General features: G+C 51.0%; 1 long non-coding RNA gene across 1 annotated transcript in view; it reads right to left on the bottom strand.

Moving 5' to 3' along the window:
- Positions 1–2,584: 2,584 nt before the first annotated feature.
- The window catches only part of LOC103347934 (uncharacterized), a 59,526-nt gene continuing 56,110 nt past the window's right edge, over positions 2,585–6,000 (bottom strand). Inside the window, exon 3 of the long non-coding RNA XR_011389867.2 lies at positions 2,585–2,739. This is a non-coding gene — a long non-coding RNA (uncharacterized LOC103347934). The remainder of the gene's footprint in view (positions 2,740–6,000) is intronic.

The following is a 6,000-nucleotide window of genomic DNA, read 5'->3' as shown; positions in this document are numbered from 1 at the left end:
TTCCAGAAGTGCTCTTTGTTGAGGTCTGAGGTGTCATCGCACTGAGGAAACACTGGGGCACTCGCAGATGAGGATGCAAAGGGCCTGCGGCCACTGCAACTTTGACACAGTCTGGCAGATGTCCAGGGCTTGGAGCGAAAGGAATCCACTTCCACATTCTTCTACCCGGCCGCCCACCAGAGGTTTACACATCCCTGGAGAGGTTATCTGCATGACTCGAGGCAGGCCCAGCCCCGGGCCTCCCATGGGTGAACCTGGGGGATGTTGAGAAAGGCAGCTGGGAGTGTGTGTGTGGGCGGGAGGTAGGGAGGCCAGGTGGGGTTCAGAAGAAGGGTTCGTGGAATCCAGAGACTCACAGAGCCACCTGCGTTGCTGGCCATCCTCCAGCCGTGCCCTGCCAGCAAACCGAGAGGTCTTCCCTGGAGAGGCTGTCTTTGCCCTTGGCCCCTGTGTGAGCCTGAACACACAGACTTCCCCACCTGTGGAGAGAGGCTGCTGGCTTCCTGGGGACATGGGCCTTTTGGCACTCTGATTAGAACGTCTCTGTAGAGAGTGCATGTTACGTGGGCAGATTCCAAATTGTACTCCCACACTCAGGGCTTTTGGCCCTCTCCAAGACCCTCTGTGAGGGCTCTTGTCCACACAGAGTGGCTCAACTGTTGTGGAACAGATGAATGATCCCAACCAACTCTCTCCCACCAGGATTCTAAGTGCCAAATGTGATGCTGTGTAGGCATGTCTTACAGACAGAAGCAAAGCTGGGCAGGAAAGACACTGGCCTGCTTCTTAGGGGGTCCCATGGGCCTTCTGACTACTGGTCCTGTGACATAGATGGGTTTTCCAAGCAGCTACTATGTGCTAGGGGCTGGGGTGAGGCCTGAGACTATGCCAGGCCCGGGGGCACACAAGGCACAGGTGCAACACTCCAGCCGGGCCACACGTGGACTCCTGTGGGCCTTGGACACTTTGACTTCACATGCCCCTTCTTCCCTCAGGAAATGCTTGAAAATACGTATTTAACACCGGACTTCTGAACACAGGTCAGATTCATATTTATTATTATTCTTTTCTTCTGAGTTAAAACAAATTCAAATGAAACCATTTCTGTGGGCCCCTGTGTGTCACAGGCTGAGGGTCAGTGGGGCTGCTCGCAGCTCAGCTGTGCCCAGGAGATAACACAGAAGTGAAAGTGGTGGCGCCCAGCATGTGCATCAGAAAGAAGCCAGGTGAAGAAAGAAGTCAGGGAAGGCTTCCTGAGGGAGACAGCATGCAAACAAGACTGAATCAGTGGGGGCACAGACGCTCTCTGCCTTGGGAAGAGACCTGGACGTGCCAGAGTTTGCAGGGAGGGACAAGCAGGACATGTGGGATACCAGAGAGAGCCTCAGCTCAGCGTCCCTCAAAACTGGACCTGAGGTGGGCACCTGGCCTTGTACTGAAGACGTCTGCACCCCACGTTGGAGTGCCTGGGTCTGAGTGCCGGTTCTACTCCCGATTCCAGTGTCCTGCTAATGCGTACCCTAGGAGACTAAAGGTGATGGCTCAGGTGGTTGGATCTGTCACTCATGCGGGAGACCTGGAGTGAGTTCCCAGCTCCAGGCTTTGGCCCAGCCTAGTCCTGGCTGTTGTGGTGGTTAGGGGAATGAACTGGCAGTGGATGGGAACTTCTTTTTCTCATTCACTTAAATAAATTAATTAACTTTAAAACAACAACAAAAACCAAAAAGCTGGGCCTGAGGCCATTCAGGGTCTTCCCCACGGCCGTACTCCCTCACAGACCTTGGCTTTCTCACTTACTTGCAAAATCTCATAATGTCAAGATGTTAGCTAGCTTCGCAATCACTACTTGTTTATAGAGTACTGACTAGCACAAGGCACAGGAAGCTTTCTTATTATCCCATTGTACAGATGAAAAAACCAAAGTTCAAGAGCTTAGGTGACTTGCCTGCAGTGAAACAGCTCGGAAGAGGCAGAACCGTGCTTAGGCAGCTCTGTCTAACCCAGAGCGCTGAGGCCCTGCTACTGGGCCTTACAGTCTCTCTGAGGCTGATGAGCTCCAGCCACGGATGGGAAAACTGAGGACCAGAGCTGAGCTAGTTGAGCTGAGTTGTTCAACGGAGCTGGGAATTGAGTCCAGGTGGCCGACTCTCTCCTCCCCGACTCCCCACCGCCCAGGGATGCTGCCAACAGCTGGGGAGACCCTATGCCTTCTGAGGGCTCCCAAGGGCATCAGCAGACCTCCACAGCCTCTCAGCCTCAGGCAGCACAGAGCTCGTTCCCACAATGTCCTTGTCCCCTTCCTGGCCAGTGCTTCCCACCCACCTCTCTGTGTAGGTGCCTGCAGACTCGGTTTCTGTGAGTCAGACAGAGATGCCTTCCCCAACAGTTGTTCTGAGAGAGACCAGGGTGGGAGTGGAGGCGCTTTCTTCTTGAAGTTCTCCCAATCCCCACTCCCTGCCCCCAGGGAAGGCTCAGCAAGGACACAAGAGGCTCCTCTGTGTCCCAAACCCATCCCTCCAGTGCTAGAAGCACCTGCTGCCTGAGCTGGTGGTGCAGATGTTATCATGGGCAGGAGCTGACTCACCGTTGTGACATCCTAGCCCGCTGGGCAGGAACGCGGTTTGGGCGCCACACTCTTCCATGGGTATGAACACATTGGAGTACGCCCGGGGAGGGGCAGTGGGAGGCTGGGCCTCCACACAGTGCTCATGGGGCAGGAACGCAGTAATAGGAGCAGGGCTGTGGAAACAGGGGATGATAAGTCTGTCATCAAATCTTGGGAGGGCATTCCATAGACAGGAGGTTAATGTTTGAAGAGTCCTCCAGGGAGCGTTGGGACCCTGGGGCAGCAGTGACAGGTGGAGCCCATTCAACCCAGTACCTGTGGGCTTCCTCACCGACCCTCTTTGGGGGCTGTGTTTGTCAAGGCTGGGCAGGGAGGAGATTCAATGAGCAGGCAGTTGCGTGGATTAGAGCACTTTACAAGGCCGTGTACCACCAACCCTCCTCATCTTCTAAGAGTACAACAAGTTTAGTAGAAAGAACACACAGCTTTGAAGTCAGACAGTCCTTGTTTAGATGCATGGTTTCTGGGCTTGTGTTGTGGTGCAGAGGGTTAAGCCCTCTGCAATGCCGGCATCCTATATGGATGCCTATTTTTGAGTTCCAGCTGCTTCACTTCCAATCCAGCTCTCTGCTAATGCTCCTGGGAAGGCAGTAGAAGATGAATCCAAGTGCTTGAACCTCTGCCACCCATATGGGAAACCCGGATGGAGTTCCTGCCTCCTGGCTTCAGCCTAGTTCAGCTCTGACCATCATGGCCCTTTGGGGTGAGAACCAGCTCTCTCTCTCTGTCACTCCCTCTCTTTCTGTCATTCTGCCTTTCAAATAAATAAATCTTAAAAAAAAATGGTTTCTGGGGCTGGCGCTGTGGCGCAGTGGGTTAACGCCTTGGCCTGAAGCACCGGCATTCCATAAGGGCACTGGTTCGAGACCCAGCTGCTCTACTTCTGATCCAGCTCCCTGCTAATAACCTGGGAAAGCGGTAAAAGATGGCCCAAGTCCTTGGACCCCTGCACCCACATGGGAGACCCGGAAGAAGCTTCTGGCTCCTGGCTTCAGATCAGCATAGTTCTGGCCATTGTGGCCATTTGGGGAGTGAACCAGTGGATGGAAGACCTCTCTCTCTTTCTCTGCCTCTCCTTCTCTCTGTGTGTAACTCTGATTTTCAAATAAACAAACAGATCTTTAAAAAAAATCAGTTTCTACCACTCACAGACCACACGATCCTTCACCACTGTGTGACTTGACTTCCTCTGATGTGCAGTGGGAACAGTCAAGGCGATAGAGGCTGTCGTGAGAATTGACATAATGTATACAAAGGTTCTGACAGTAACTCAGTTTCTCTTACCATTTTACAGGCAAAGAAAACAGTTTTGGAGCTGATAAGTGACACCCCTGCCCAGGGTAAAATGCCTGGTAGCATTTAGGTTGATTCAGCATTGGAAATGGGATTTTTTTTTTTAACATTTACTTATTTATTTTAAAGGTAGAGTGGCAGAAAGACAGAGATACAGAGATTCTGAGACAGACCTTCCATCTACTGGTTCACTTCCTAAATGTCAACATAGGCCAGGGCTGCGCCAGGCTGAAACCAGGAGCCAGGAACTTCATCTGGATCCCTCATGGGGGTGGCAGGAGCCCAAGCACTTGGGCCATCATCTGTTCCCTTCCCGGTACATTAGAAAGGAGCTGGATCTGAAGTAGATCAGCCGGGACTCATAGCTGTTGATATACGGTGCTGGCATTCCAAGCAGCGACTTAACCCCTGTGCCACAATGTTGGCCCCAGAACCTGGGCTGCTTCCAGTATCCCACACACCGTGTCCTGTCCATCTAGATGCACTTACTGAGCACCGACAACATGGCTGAGCTGAATGCTGACCTACTTAGCAACCGCTCTAGGACCAGGTACAATGCTTATCCTGTTCTACAGAAGCAGCTCAAACAACAAAGCTAATTAGTCAAGGTCCCACCAATGACAAATCAACTGAGTCAGGATTCCAAGTTGACTCCCAAGCCCATGCTCTTAACTAGGAGTTGTCAAGCAATGGCTAGTGGGCCAAATCTTGTCTACTATCTATTTCTATGAATAAAGTTTTATTGGAAACAGGTAACAACAACAGCAGCTGGTTTTGAGGAACACTGGTAGGTGAAGTCACTGCAAAGAGGTTCCATTCATATGACTCACAGGGCCTCACACCTTTACTACCTGGCTGTTTGCCAGGAAGTTTGTCTTTCCCTGCTCATGGTGGCCAGTTTATAGTTTTCCCTTGAGAATTCTGAAGAGTATTTGTTTAACTCAAGTCACACTTTTAGGCAGGAAGTAGAGAAGCCCAGGGAATGAATCCTCGATCCCCACCTTCTACGATGGTCTCCTCCTTCCACCTGTCCCTGTGTAGATCTTTTAAGTTGAGGGGAATGTGCCAGGTGAAACCAAGAAGATGTATATGCCAAGCACATTAACGACTTCCGGTGTTTTGCACTTGTATATTCTGATGTAACCTGGGGATTTCTATCATTTCATAAGAAAAATATTATTTACAATGATTTAAAAAGTTTTTTTTAAATAAAAAACCTTGTTTATTTGAAAGGCAAAGTGATAAAGAGAGAAAGCTGGTTTACTTCCTACATGCTTGCAACAGCCAGGGCTGGGCCAGGCTGAAGCCAGCAGTCAGGAACTCCATCCAGGTCTCCAATGTAGGTTGTAGGAACTCAAGCATTTGAGCCATCATCTGCTGCCTCCCAGGATTGCTTTAGCAGGAAGCTGGATCATAAGTGGAGTAGTTGGGACTTGAACCCCGCACTCTGATCTGTGATGTGACTGTCCCAAGCAGTGGCTTTAACCCACTGTGCCACACACTTGCCTCATGATTTTTCACTTTATTCTTTACTGATACTTACTATTGTTTTTTTTTTATTTTTATTTTTATTTTTATTTTTTTTGACAGGCAGAGTGGATAGTGAGAGAGAGAGACAGAGAGAAAGGTCTTCCTTTGCCGTTGGTTCACTCTCCAATGGCCGCCGCGGACGGCGCGCTGCGGACGGCGCACCGCGCTGATCCGATGGCAGGAGCCACGAGCCAGGTGCTTTTCCTGGTCTCCCATGGGGTGCAGGGCCCAAGCACCTGGGCCATCCTCCACTGCACTCCCTGGCCACAGCAGAGAGCTGGCCTGGAAGAGGGGCAACTGGGACAGAATCCGGCGCCCCGACCGGGACTAGAACCCGGTGTGCCGGCGCCGCTAGGCGGAGGATTAGCCTAGTGAGCCGCGGCGCCGGCAATACTTACTATTGTTAGCGCTACTTATTATTACTGTTTAAGTAACACAGCTTCTTTTCTCTCTTTAAATATATGATTTACATAGTAAATGTATAAAACCCCAGGACCACTCCCTTCCCCAAGTGGATTGGTGATATTTTTAGCCATAACCAAGCATATAAT

The sequence above is a fragment of the Oryctolagus cuniculus genome, chromosome 6, assembly GCF_051225735.1.
Source record: "Oryctolagus cuniculus isolate XC-2025 breed Fujian yellow rabbit chromosome 6, ASM5122573v1, whole genome shotgun sequence".
Classification (NCBI taxonomy): domain Eukaryota; kingdom Metazoa; phylum Chordata; class Mammalia; order Lagomorpha; family Leporidae; genus Oryctolagus; species Oryctolagus cuniculus.
This window is presented reverse-complemented; position numbering and strand designations above follow the sequence as displayed.